Source organism: Lagenorhynchus albirostris, chromosome 13, assembly GCF_949774975.1.
Source record: "Lagenorhynchus albirostris chromosome 13, mLagAlb1.1, whole genome shotgun sequence".
NCBI classification, from domain to species: domain Eukaryota; kingdom Metazoa; phylum Chordata; class Mammalia; order Artiodactyla; family Delphinidae; genus Lagenorhynchus; species Lagenorhynchus albirostris.
The window spans coordinates 10,969,451-10,984,210 of NC_083107.1; the positions used below are offsets into that span (position 1 = coordinate 10,969,451).

Below are 14,760 nucleotides of genomic sequence, written 5' to 3' on the forward strand. Positions count from 1 at the left end.
ATGTCTTAGGATGCTTGTTCGAAAGGTAGCAGCCCAGTATCTCCTGATGTTTAGGGGTCTTCTTTAGGGCATTTTATCTCATCTAACTTTCATCTCAAAATGACTGACTGTGGGTGTATTTTTATTTAACACTAGCACCAAGATCATCCCTTGAATAATTAGATGATCTTGCTTCAGAATACGCCGTTTGTTTTAAAGATTAAAACACATCCAGAGTGAAAATGACACAATAATTAGCAAAAGCGCAAAGGTCACAAAGCACACAAACAGCGTGGTTCACACCAGAAAGCTGAGGCCAGCGGGATCTCTGCCTGCCTGCCCACCACGGAAACAGAAAACAATCCACTCACACCCACACTCCCACGTCTTTAAAATGTAATCTTTGTTTTTCAACTAGGGAAACTTTGTATTATTTCAAAAGTTTCAAATCCCCACATTCCTGTTCAGGCCAAGTTGACCACACTGGTTAGGTAGGAGCTGCACCGCTGGATCTCCAACAGCCGGCTCTGTGGCCCCTCACCAACCAAAAAGCCAGCAAGTAAGAGGTGTCCACTGGGGTCCCCCAGTCTCGCTCCAAAAGGCTGCCCCGGCTGCCAGGCCTCGGCATGTCTGGGCAAACCAGGACGCCCGAACCACTCAGGCCAGTGTGGTGGGACTGCCTTGAATGGGATGGCGGGGTGTTAGGGAGACAGCTGCGCCCCCCCAGAAGTGGAGCAGTGTCCCCAGCATGCTGCTCCCTCAGACCCAGCCCATTTGGAATATGGCTTAATGGAGAGGCCCTGCTCCAGGGAGCTCACAGCCGTGAAGCCTTCCTGTCTGCAGGCAGGTGGCCCTGGGGAGCCTGACCCTCACTATGGGGCTCAGCTCCCCACATCCCTGCATCCTCGCCCACCCCAGGCACTCTGCAGGGTGAGCATTGCTCCCTGCTGGCTCTGCACCTGCCACCCGACAAGTTTAGCTCTGGACACGAAAGGCATGTGGTTTAGAGACGATCTGTCACCACCACGCTGGGCGATAAACCAGTGCCCACAGCTCTCCTCGTTGCCTCGCAAGCCTAGCCTTATACCCGCTGGGCAAAAGCTTCAGGGTGGACCCCTCCCTCTCCTCGCACCTTCCCCATCACTTGCCAAAAACACTACGCTTTGGACTCTCTCTTGGTTCCTGTGGCACGTGCTGTGGAGGCTTTAATTCTTTCTCTTTGTTTAATGTTCTCATTTTCATTTGCATCTTTCCACTAAAACTTTCTGCAAACAGCTGCCCACCACGAGGAAGTGTGTGCCGTGGGTACCAAGTCGGGGGACAGCACTCCAGGCCCACCACACCAGGCTGGCTGGGAGCAGGCCCCTGGCGGCAGCCCGGCCACTCCCACTGTGTGAGACACGTGTGTGGATCAAATCCCAGGAGGCACGAGAGACTGCCTCAGGCTGAGGCCAGGGGTGCGTCTGCATGACAGAGACCTGTTGACAGCTCTGGGGGGAGCACAGGACCTGCAGGAGCTCGCATTTTGATTTAGGATGCAGGAGCCTGGGGTGGGATGGCGATGGTTATGCTGGGGGAGGGGCACGGGAGAGGCCAGAGGAGAGAGGAGAGAGGTAGGCATGGGGACCAGAGAGAAGGGGGTGGGAGTGGGAGGTTTCTGAAGAAAACACTTGACAACTAGAGCCAGCAGAGTGTCCAGGAAACAGCTGCTGAGGGGGAGACATGGGCAGCCAAGGGTCTCTCCACAGGTGAGGTGATTTATACCGTCCTGGGGAGGTCCTTGTCAGGGTCTGCGTTTGGGCAGTGAACAGTCCATCACAGCCATCCAGCACGGGGATCTGTCCCTGTGCTGAAAACTGGACGTGGACACCAGAACGTGTCCTTTTTCATCATGGCCACTACAACTTAGGCCCTTAACAGCGTAAGTTTCACCCTTTAGAATCATTTTGATAAAACCTATTCTAACCACAGCATCAGCGTCATATGGCTCACGTGGTGTATGAAAACCTACTGCAATCCTCCCCCTAAACTTGCACGATGTATCCTTTTATCTGGCAGTACCATGTTATCACATATTTTTTATACCATCATGATCTCTCCGCACCAATGAATAAATGAAAAGAAATATTATGCATCAACACTTCCTTTAAAAGTTTTGCTATTGAAATTTATGGTTACCAGGGGATAAGGGGGGAAGGGATAAACTGGGAGATTGGGATTGACATATACACTACTATATATAAAATAGATCTAATAAGAACCTACTGTAGAGCACGGGGAACTCTACTCAATACTCTGTAATGGCCTATATGGGAAAACCATCTAAAACAAGAGTGGTTAGATGTACATGTATAACATTCACTTTGCTGTACAGCAGAAACTGCCACAACAGTGTAAATCAACTATACTCCAATAAAAAAACTTTTTTTTAAGTTTTGTTATTGAACTTTGAAGGAATCATTGCAAATGATGGTGTCTCTTGGGGGGCCCAGGGAATCTTCTGCATCCCAGGGAGGACTTCCCTGGGAAATGCTCCCTAGCGAGCCCGGCCCAGCTGGAGGCACTGCCTTCAAGAGAACTGTCTCTCCAGGAGCTCAGTGCCTGGGCCTCGCGACCTGCCCAGGACATTTAATTTCCTGCCAGGAAGTTGTGGTGAGCAGTGCTGCAGGAGATGCTCCGGAGAAGGGGGGGTGGGGGGGAGAAATAGGAATGGGACCAGCTGGAGAGGGAGGGAGGGAGGACAGGAGGGGCTGTGGGAAAGGGAGGAGCTCCGGTGACAGCACAGCAGGCGTCAAGGGACCAGTGGACAAGCCCCCCCCCCTTGGGGCTCTGGACACAGTACAAGGCGACTCACAACACCAGAGGGACCCTCAGAGATGCCTGGCCTGACCACCCCACCTCTGTCTGCTCCCTTGCCTGGGAGTATCTTTTCCTTCTTGACATCTGATAGTATTTCGTGATTATTCATTTCTTATCTGTTTCCACTACTAGAATCTAAGTTCTGTGGCGGCAGAGTTTTATACACTCACACAGACAAACACCCCATTATTCATCACCATGGCCATCATTTAACCGTCCTGGGAAACCTGTGGGTATATGTGATTGTTCTGGCTTTACAGAGGAGGAAGCTGAGACACACACACAAAAAGAAAAAGCAGAGCTGGGGGCTTCCCTGGTGGCGCAGTGGTTGGGAGTCCGCCTGCTGATGCAGGGGACACGGGTTCGTGCCCCGGTCTGGGAGGATCCCACATGCGGTGGGGCGGCTGGGCCCGTGAGCCATGGCCGCTGAGCCTGCGCGTCCGGAGCCTGTGCTCCGCAACGGGAGAGGCCACAACAGTGAGAGGCCCGCGTACTGCAAAAAAAAAAAAAAAAGCAGAGCTGGGAGGCACGCCCAGGGCTGTCGTGTGGTTTCACAGCCCCGCTGCTTCTCCTCCAGGAAGGACGCTCGCTGTTAGCAGCCGCCCAGAGGGAGTGGGGCCTGAGCTGGGCAGCCAGCAGCCGAACACCCCCCGGCTCCGGGGACCACCCAGCTCTAGGGACCGGAACTGGGAAGAGACGGGCAGCCATATACCATCATATAGTAGAGCATCCTCACTGTATGGATACAAGTGACGTAAATAACCTCGAGACAGATGATAGTGAACTATAGTAAAATCATTAGAAGTGGTAAGTTTTTAGTTCATGACCATCTACTACCTTTGCTTTGGGTATAATTTATTTAATTGAAGACTTAATTTTTAATAATGGCTGTGGGTAACAACCAGCTCACCAAATTCCTGAAGATCTCCCAGTTGGCTCTGGTGAGCCAGCTGGCGGCTGCACACATCTCTCTGCTGAGGACGGAGGAGGAGCTGGGGCCCAGGGGGGCCGCCGGGGGCTCTGCCACGCCCACACTTCCGGCACGTGGGTCCCACAGGGCTCAGCGCTCAGGGGCTCCCAACAGCAAGCCGGCGCTGAGAGAGGGGCGGGAATCGCGTGCGCTGTGCATCCCAGCGGATGGCTGCCGTTCCCACGTACGCTGGGGGAAAGGAAACACACTGGCCAGGCGGGGCTCCTCGGGAGTTTCAGGGATGTTGCTACAACGGGCCACGAAAGAAACCGACTGTGGGAATGTGCTAGAAGGGCAGCAGCCGGAGCACAGGAGCGGGGGGCGGGGGGGACCGTAGAACCTCCTGGAAAGACCCGGAAAGAGGCGGTAACGCTGGTCCCACCACCTCCCAGAGCCACCGACTGGATTCCTAGCCCTGAGCAAGGGACTCACGTGGAATTTCTAAAGGCTGGAAATGTTGGGTCGTGGAGAGGGAGGTACGGAAGAAAGGTGGCCGCAGTGGACCTTGACTCCCCACTTTCGTGGCTCTGAACTGTGCCCCACAAGCCTCTCCACCTTGGTGAAGCAGGAACACTGGGACCCCCCCAGCTCCGCACTGCCCAGCACCGTTCCTCCCTCACCTGCTGGCAAGCCGGGCCGTAAGTTGCCCAGGTCTCAGGCCAATATCAAAAGGTGACCCACGACAAGACTGACAGAAGCGTCAGGGAAAGAGGACTCCAGAGGGGTGGGGGCTGATTCTAGCCTGGCCTTGGCCTTGGGCCACTGTGAGACTCATGGACCCAGGAGCGGGGACCCAGTCCAGATTATCTCGGAGAATCAGCGAACCTCAAATGCTCACAGCTGCAACCAGCAGAGAAGGTGAGGGCAGTGGCTGAGACGAGCAAATGCGTGGCCTTGAGAAATGGGAGGGTTGCCAGATGAAATACACAATGCCCAGTTAAATTTGAATTCCAGATAAACAACAAATGTATAAGCGTAGTATAAGCGTACCCCAAATATTGCACAGGACATATTTATACCCAAAATTATTCATTGTTTATCCGGTATTTACATTTCACTGGATGTCCAGTTTGTCTCTTGCTAAATCCGGCAACCCAAGAAACAGGTCTAATGCATCCCCTTACAGGGGCCATAACCATACCCTCCCCTCAAAGGCAAGACAAAGCTTTCACACGCAGTCGGCCTCGTGGGCTGTGTGACACCCCACACGTCCCTAGACGCACAGTTCATTTCATGGCTCAGGACAGGTGACCGGGACGACCAACGTCAATGTGAAGTTGTCGCACAAGTTTCTGCACCCGTGCCAGAGGCCTACGTTCAACTGTCCCTCAGCCTGTGAGTCTGGAATGATGGCCATCATCCCCATTTTACAGACCAGAAAACGGGGCTCCAAGGGCCAAACCAAGAGGAGATTTACAAGATTTGAAATTCTTTTTTGCATCGCTTTACTCTCGTGTGATCGAAGAATCCCATGCTCATGCTGCCGCATGTGGAAAGAACAAGTAAGTTAAAAGAAGCCAAAATATGGCTTTCCAGCCGGGCTCCTATGAGCCCTGACTCACCGAGTGGGCTGTGAGTTCTGCTGGGCTCCACTGCCATGGGGTGGAAACATGCCCGTCTTGACAGTACATAGTGTAAATGTGCAACTACATAATAGGTATCACGAAGGACAACGTCTAATGATGAATCAGCTAGGACAATGCCTGTCAGTCCGCCGATGGTGAAAAGGAAGATGAAACCCAGGGCTCACATCATGGCCGGGGATCATTTAATGTTACCTCTGTGGATTGTTGCCCGTCAAGGGGGTGGAAATGAAGGACCAGATCATGCCATTTTGCAGAGCCCAGTTCTGCATCACTGGTGCTTCTCACTGACACCAGGCAGTGGGGAACAGAGTCCTGACTCCCCACTCTCACAGCCTCACTCAGTCTCTTTGCTTCCATGTGAGGGTGGGGCTCAGGTCCCACTGGTCTCCACTGACACTACCTCGTGGGAAAATCAGAGCATCACTGGCTTCTGCGGTGGGAGAGTGAAAGATCTGCTCCCCGATTGCTTTCCCAGTGGGGGGAGTGGGGAGAAATCCCCAATCAATAGAAATGGACTAGAGGCCAGACAAAAAATTCAAGCAAGGCTTTACTGGGGCCCCTGATGCAGCACCGGGTGTTGGGTGGGGGTGGGGGGTGGGGAAGCGAGAACAAACAACAGGTTCCCTTGCTTGTTCGCTGGCTGAGGTGGGGCGAGCTTGTTCCTTGTATGGGGTGAGGGTAGGGGTGTGTCCAGGGGTTGGGCCGGAGGGGTGGCTTAGGTGTTTTGCCCACCCCTTAGGTGGTGTCGAGTGCAGGGGGGCATGCGCAGTACCCTGCTTTAGCTCCCAACACCGTGTTTTTGCTCCTGGCTCTTCAGAAGTGGTAGCTGAGGTTTTGTTTGTTGTTGTTTTTGTCTTTTGTGTCTTTTGGTCCAGAATTTGCCCCAATTGTGCATGCACACAGGTATTTTTAATCCCATATAGTTTCTTTGTATCTTGTAGCTCGAGGAGAGGTGTGTCCAGGTGCAAGTTTTGCAGCACTGCCGCAAAAGGTCCCAGGTCCCAGACCCGTCTCACTACCTGCTTCTACCAGGTGTGGGATTGGGTTGAAGATCAATCCCCCAGCAGGGGAATCAGAGCGTCATCACATGCTTCCACCTACAGGACGTGGGAATGTGTAGAAGATTATCTCCCCTCTTATCCTGGAATGGGAGACAGTTTTTTTGTTGGTGTTTGACTGATACAGAGCTGGTAATATGAAAAGGTTTTCTATTCTGCTAGGCTGCCGTCTTCCCAGTCTTTTGACTAGAAGAAGCAGGTTTTACTTAGCTTTTTTTGTTTGTATCTATTTGTGGTTCTGAGTTACAAACTTTTCCAACAGTTTGTGCTATTTAGGAGGCAAAAGAAATTAAATTCAAAAGTCAAACAGACAATTCCCCACCATGTTATTACTCAAGTCTTGATGTTCCTAGACAGTTCATCTTCTTTCCCCCTTTCAGAGCCTTCCTATGTTTGCTGTGTTATGTCCAGAGGTTTTTTTAGTTGTAAGTGGAAGGACCTAGAAAGAATGGAGCGACTCCATTTTGACCGGAACTAAGAACCCAAATATACATTTCTTAAAAGAACTAAAAGCCAGCAAATGTTGAAGTTGAAAAGGAAAAAAATATTGCCCACAGACTAATTTTCTTATATCTAAAATATCATAGGTAGAATCAGTTTCAGCATAGCTTGTGAAATCTCCAAATTCTGAATTCTCATAACGAGTTTGAAATCATTCCATCCAGGAATGCACGGGTGAGCCACTAATCTCTTTTCTTCTTCTGTGGTAAGAAGTTCTCTTGTTCGTGACTAATTTCACATTTGGTTACAGACTTTCCTTTTCGTTTCTCTGTAATATTTCCTCCTCCCAGTGCGACCTCGTGGAAGTTCCCTTCAGTGCCCATTCACTGGGATTCTCAGGAGGAATATGGGGCAGGGGCTCTGCATTTCTAGGTGGCCTTCTGTGACCTGGTTCTGCTATTAGATCAGAACCACAAGTAAGTGTGGAATAATGGTTGTTTTTCTTCAGCTCCTTTTCTGGAAGAAGCACAGTATCTGCCTTTTGTTGGAGGTGAGATGCACTATCTCCTGACTGAAATTAGAAACTTGCATCGCTGTCTGTTGTTTTTCTAAGTCACTTTTGTTTATATTTTGTACTCAGAAACATCAAGAATGGACCCTGTTTATCAGTTTGTGGAGATAACTGTGTGCTCTTCTCCTTTGTACCGTTTATTTCAGCTGGATTCAACATGCGACACTTATTACTCGAAGGTATGCAGTGATTCTGAAATAAACACAGGCTTTTGCTCAGTTTCTGGGCTTTTTTATGTTGAAAGACTTGCTCTGTCACCACACTACGTGATTTTCCCCGAATACCTTCTGAGAAGCGTGTCATAATTGTAGCTGTTCCTGTGGTTCAATCTCTCTTGAAAAAAAAAAAATGTTCTCCAATAATGGGCGGAAAATACCTTATGCTGCATTTATTCATTTTTCTTATGTGCGTTTCTTTCTTATTCCACAAGGTGGAATGACTTGATTATGATAAGCTGCTCCATTCTAAGTGTCACTGTTGCCGTTTGAGGGGGTCGCGGCTTAACGTGGAATCTTAAAAAGAAAACGTACAAACGTGATACAAATGAACGTATATCCAAAACAGAAATAGACCCACAGACATAGAAAACAAACTTGTGGTTACCAGAGGGGAAGGGGAGGGGATAAATGAGGAGTTTGGGATTTAACAGATATACACTATTATATATAGAATGAACCACAAGGTCCTAATGTGTAGCACAGGGAGCTACATTTGATATCTTGTGATAAGCCATAACGGAAAAGAATATGAAGAAGAACGTATATATGTATAACTGAATCCCTTTGCTGTACAGCAGAAATTAACACAACATAGTAAATGAACTACAGTAAAAAAAAAAAAATTGTGTTCCTGCAAGCAAGAGCAACCATTTCCTTTTGTTCTCTTCTTTCACATGGAGTTGAATTTATGGTACTGCCATCTTTATCACCATTTGTTTGGTTTAAGCTGAGTCTGCTCTGGGTGCTGGATCATTGCTGGTGTGGATCAGAAAAAGTACAGAGCGCCAGAAGAGAAGAACTTATAACAAGCACTTACTCAGCGGACGCTGCGGTGCCTCTAAAGCTGGCCCATGCCGGCTCCTTTCCAAAAGACGTTTTGAGTTTACAGCGTGTTTTCTGTGCACTGACTCTGTTCCCCACAGCTCTTCTCGAACGGTTTGACTTCTTCAGTAAATACAACCGTCTGTGGTTGTTGCTACTGTTGTTCGAGAGGGTATCTAATCTATGGTCCTTGAGAGCTTTTTCAACTAGAAATGTTCCTCTGTTTGCACACAGCTGGGTCTGGAGCCTTAAATGAATGTCCAGCAAGTCTGAGATGAGAGGTACATTGGCTTCAGTTGTACATGCTGATTCTGGACTTGGTACAAGAGAAATCTGGCCCAAGGTTTATGCCAATTTCGCCTCCTTTTTATTTGAAATAAGATCACTGATACTGGGCTTCCCTGGTGGCGCAGTGGTTACGAATCCGCCTGCCAACGCAGGGGACACAGGTTCGAGCCCTGTTCGATCCCACATGCTGCGGAGCAACTAAGCCCGTGAGCCACAACTACCGAGCCTGTGCTGTATAGCCCGTGAGCCACAACTACTGAAACCCGCGAGCCTAGAGCCTGTGCTCCATAAAAAGAGAAGCCACCGCAATGAGAAGCCTGCGCACCACAACAAAGAGTAGCCCCCGCTCTCTGCAACTAGAGAAAGCCAGCTTGCAGCAACGAACACCCAATGCGGCCAAAAATAAATAATAAAGTAAAATAAATAAATTTATTGTTTAAAAAGATCACTGATACCTTTTTTTAAATTGGAGTATAGTTGATTTACAACACTGTATTTGTTTCAGGTGTGCAGCAAAGTGACATATATATATATATATATATATATATATATATATATATTCTTTTTCAGATTCTTTTCCCATATAGGTTATTACAAAATATTGAGTATAGTTCACTGTGCTATACAGTAGGTCCTCGTTGGTTATCTATTTTATATATAGTAATGTGTATCTGTTACTCCCAAGTTCCTAATTTATCCCTCCCCTTTCCCCTTTGGTAACCATAAATTTGTTCTCTATGTCTGAGAGTCTATTTTTGTTTTGTAAATAAGTTTATTTGTATCATGTTTTAGGTTCCACATATAAGCGATATCATAGGATGTTTGTCTTTCTCTGTCTGACTTCATGTAGTATGATAATCTCTAGGTCCATCCATGTTGCTGCAAATGGCATTATTTCATACTTTTTTATGGCTGAGTAGTATTCCATTATGTATATATACCACATCTTCTTTATGTAATAAGGTAACCGATATCATTTTTTTATGATTTTTTAAAATTAATTAATGTATCATTTATTTTTGGTTGCATTGGGTCTGTTGCTGTGCGCGGGCTTTCTCTAGTTGTGACGAGCGGGGGCTACTCTTCATAGCAGTGCATGGGCTTCTCATTGCGGTGGCTTCTCTTGTTGTGGAGCATGGGCTCTAGGTGTGCAGGCTTCAGTAGTTGCAGCATATGGGATCAGTAGTTGTGGCTCTCCAGCTCTAGAGCGCAGGCTCAGTAGTTGTGGTGCATGGGCTTAGTTGCTGCACAGCATGCGGGATCTTCCCGGACTAGGGCTCGAACCCGTGTCCCATGCATTGGCAGGCAGGTTCTTTAACCACTGTGCTACCAGGGAAGCCTGGTAACTGATATCTGAGTTCTTCAACTCTTCCTCCCAGAGCTTTAATCACCGTTTTTCATCTTTTCAGAGATCATGACAGAAGGCAAATGAAGGAAACATATTTCCTAAAGTGCTCATTTAAAAATTTTTCCAATTTGTTATCCATTTTCGCAGATTTTGAACATAACATGTTTTTGTTATTTGGGTTTATACTTAGATTCCTCTCAGAAATGCCCTTTTCTGTGGCTCTAGGATTCATGGCAGCCGTCGGCACCCACCTACTGAATCCAAAGAGGCTCCTCTGTACCAGGCCCCTGAGAAGACACAGCACTGTTTCCAATCGAGATGCCTGCATACCTCTTCACCCTGGCCTCCTTCCCTCAGTGCTCTGGCACTCCAGCCTCCTTTCTGTCCTTGAAGTACATTGACTCTCTGCTACCCCAGGACCTTTGCACGTCCATTGCTCTGCAATGTGCTCCTCCCTGGGTCTCCACAAGGCAGCTGCCCCTCACCACTCGGGCCTCACCCCCACGCACACACATCACCATCAGTCACAACCCATTATTCCACTCAGCTTCCTTTGTGGTGTTGGTGATTGTTTTGGTAGCTCTTATCAAAATTAACTTACCCTGTGTATTTTCGGGTTAGCAACTCAGCATCTTGCTCCCTTGTAGAATGTAAATTCTGTCCTGGCAGGAACCTTGACCATCCCCTTTTCAGCCATGCGATGATAACAGTGCCCAACACCTAATGATCCTTGTGTAAATGTTTGTTCGAATGAATTGTACTGAATCCAATTGAAATGACTTGAAAGGAAATTCATGAAACTATTAAAAGGTGGATATATTTGGGCTTGACCTGAGGGATCGTTCAAGAGAAACGAAGATGTTAAAATTAAGTACTTGACATGAATTGCTCTGGATTTGCAGCTAGAGAGGAACTTTCTACTAAAGCTGGATTCGACAAAGGAAGTGGAGTGATCCATCTACCTCCTCTCCTTGCCTTCACTCAGCGCCTCACGCATTTGGCCGAAAAGCATTGGAAGATGCCCTGAGGCCAGCTGCCTGCCAGGGGCCAGGAATGGGATGAGGGGGACCCCCTATTCCCGTTTCCAAGACACTTGCCATCTGAACCCGTGGTAAGTGCAAAGGCAAGAATACGCACCTGAGGGCCTTTGGAGCAAAGAGCGGAACAGGTCACCAGAGACCAAGCTCCACAGAGGTATCATGAGGTGGCTGGACGGTACGAGCTACAGGTAGGCATCCAGGGACCAACTTTGAAGGAAAGGCACAAGCAGCGGCAGAGTTCATGTGCAAAGATCCAGGCAAGGAGAAAACCGGCCAGGAAGCAGGGGACCAGGAGCCCAGCATCCAGAGGGGGTGGGTGGCCTGTGCGACCTACACAGTGCCTGTCAGCACCAGGTGGGGGCCAGCCCTTCCCTGTAGAGTTGTTGTCATCGTTCATAAGAAGAAGAACAGTCAGCATTTAGTGAACGCTTACTTTTGTCAGTTGCCTTGGTGACACATTACGTATGTTTAATCCGTCACAGCCATGTGACGATGTGGGGACTATTATTCTCTCTACTGGATCTGTGTGGAACGACGGCTTTGTCAGCGTAGCTGGCTTTCCCGAGGTTACAGGGCTAAGTGGCAGGGCTGGGCCAGAACTCAGGTCTGTCTTCTCGGGATGTGTCAGAGGGCCTGGACCACTCAGCAGGCTCACAGATCCACCACTGCCCTCGGGCTCTCCCACATCAGCCCCTGTCTCTGGGCCCAGGCCCGGCCTGGCCTGATGTTGACATAACTGCATAGGGAGCTCTGGACTGGTTTCGGGTGAGAACAGCACATGAAAGCAAGATGGGGACGGGGAGAGCACACAATCAAAGAGAAGGAGAGCTGAGCCCTACGCACCGATAGGCGGAGCGCCTGGAAACTCAAAAGCCCGGACTGAGCGTGGTAGAAATGCTAAGCACAGGAGAAGAGGGTTTGGTTTGGGGGGTTTGTTGGTTGGGTTTTTTGGCTTTGTGTTTTTTGGGTTTTTTTTGCTTTTTTTGCTTTTTGTTTGTTTTTTGTTTGTTTTTGTCTTTGTTTGTTTGGGGTTGTTTTGACCGTGCCACACAGCTTGTCGGATCTTAGTTCCCCGACCAGAGATCGAAAGCACCAAGTCTTAACCACTGGACCGCCAGGGAGTTCCCTTATTTTGTTTTTTAAATCATTTATTTGTAGCAATGCTGTGAAACATATACTATCGCCTACTATCTGTGAATCTCAAAGAAACATCAAAAATTGTTTAGATGCTTGTGAGTGGCCTCTGGCATCCATAAGACAAGACTTTCACTAGATAAGGCATGTGACCCCCACGACTGGAAACTTCTCTACTGCAGACTCCGGATGGAAGGAGAGGCATAGGGACATAGAGTGAAGAGCTGGGAAAATCAATAACAGAGGCAACAAGAGGACAGGGAGTGGGAAAGACAGGGAAAGTTCTCCTCCCGTACCTGTGAACCAGCTCTGTATGCTCTCAAAAGAGCCTGAGTTGTCCCCCTCGCGAAAACCAGAGTGTGGAAAGTCAGACCCAAATCCTGGTCTGAAACAAGAGGAATTTGGGAATATAGAGAAGGGCTACAAAAGAGTAGCCAACGGATGAAACCAATGACAAAAGGCAAGATAGAAACAAAAGGGAATTCTGCAGAAGGCCGAGAAGGGTTTGCAAGTACATGACGGTGAAAAACAGCTTTTCCGATTTCTAGCAAATAATTTTTTAAACATGTGAATTTCACAACTCAGATGGTAGTGGTTCAGATGACAAGATACGCACTGGCCCACAGCAGTTTACGAGGCCACAGAGGACACCGGAGCCTCTCCTGTATGGAGGACCCTCGAGGGAGAGCTGAGCTGACACCTGGCTGGGCTTGGGGGTGGTTTTGCTGAAGCCCCAGAGATAAACGAGGGAGCGAAAGCAGGGACACTCCTAACTCCAAGTGCCCTTGTGCAGAGAGAGATAAATGCAAGTCCATTTTGAGATCCAAAGGGCAGTGCAGAGGAGAGCAACCTATGTGATGGAATTCCACCACAGAAAACCCCTGAGAGGCACATGGAAGAGTGTATACAGCACGTGCTCAAGTAAGAAAAAAAAAATGTAAATAGATGAGTATGTTGTAGGAAAACCATTGAGCCCAAAGGTTTCATAGGTCATTGTCAAAGACCTAGTGTTCATATTGGGTAGAAATGTTCATTATGAAAAACAAACAAACAAAATAAAGCATTTTATGATGAGAGAGTGTCGTGGATCGGGGTCACAATCTGGTTTTGCACACCTGATGTCCGAATTACAAAATAAAATGATTGGTAGGTACATTTTTAAAAGATAGAAGTTAAATCTCTGGGTAGAAGGATTATGGGAGATTTTTATTTGTTTTCAAACTTTTCTTGGATGAGTGCGCAATAGATTCATGACCGTAGAGAGACAGGAAGAGGGTATTTTAAAAGAAAAGTAAACATCATAGCTACTCCAGGCCATCTACTTCACATTCTAATTTTTTTTTTTTTTTGCCAAGAACAGCTTTTATAATTTTAATTGTTTTAAAAAATCAAAAGAATATTTTGTGACTCGTGAAAATTACGTGAAATTCTAATTTCAGTGTCCGTGAACAAGGCAGTGGGGCCCCCAGCCACGGCCATTCCTTCACCTGCCTGCAGCCCGGGGACCTCCCACTCTTGTAATGGGGAGTTTACCGACCCCTGTTCTAGGAAGGGGACCCTGACCAGTGCCCTGGGCTCCACGGTGGCACGAGAGCTGACCCATCGCCCAGGCGGCACAGAGGGAGCCCGGGACTTACATGATGGCCCAGCCCAGGTAGTCGGCTGTGCTGCCCCAGTACATGGGGTTGTCCAGGACGCTGAACGGGAACGTGGTCACCCTGGCCTCCTTCAGGATCCCGAAATAGTCGCCTAGGCAGGTCCCCGTGAAGCCCAGAGCCAGGAAACTGGAAAGGACAAACACGCCGCCCACTCCCAGGAGTGCCAGGCCCACGCGGTAGGCCGAGGGGTTGTCCAGGCTCTGGCTCAGCATGGCCTGCGTGGAGCGAAGCGTGTTGAGAAGCAGGATGGTGCCACCCAGCGTGCAGCAGGCTGGCAGGGGGACCCGAAGGCCCCACTCGGCTCTCGGGTCTTAGGTTCCCATCTCGCGACCACATTCCAGAAGAGCGGATTGAAAGCGATGGTGAGGACTGCAGCCACAAAGTGGGGTTCTGAGGGGTCCACGTAGCCCAGCAGCCGGGTCATAGCGCAGAGGTCTGCCGGGGCTGCCCTCACTGTCCCCTGGGAGATGAGAGCCGCGCAGCACAATAAAGGGTTATAGCTTGATGCCGGCTTGGATGGCAAAACGGGGGACACTGCCCTGGAATCACATTCTAATTTTTAATGGTCTCCCAACTATATCAGTTCTTAGACATTGGGCTCGTTCTTGGGCGATAGGACATTTCCTAAGCTGGGCCTGGTTCTCCTGAGAAGCTGCAGCAGCCCAGCAGCAAAGCCAGGCCTCCCAAAGGTGCCTGGCCATGTCTCTGGCCTCGGATCCCTGCTGTGGACGCCAACGTCTAACACACAGTTTGTTTTCCAAGCCAAGGCGCCTTCTCAGGAGCGGGCT

The 14,760-nt window shown here is 48.9% G+C and overlaps 1 pseudogene; it reads right to left on the minus strand.

Moving 5' to 3' along the window:
* Positions 1 to 13,947: 13,947 nt before the first annotated feature.
* LOC132531906 (phosphatidylethanolamine N-methyltransferase-like) lies at positions 13,948 to 14,405 on the minus strand (annotated as a pseudogene).
* Between the last annotated feature and the right edge of the window lie 355 nt (positions 14,406 to 14,760).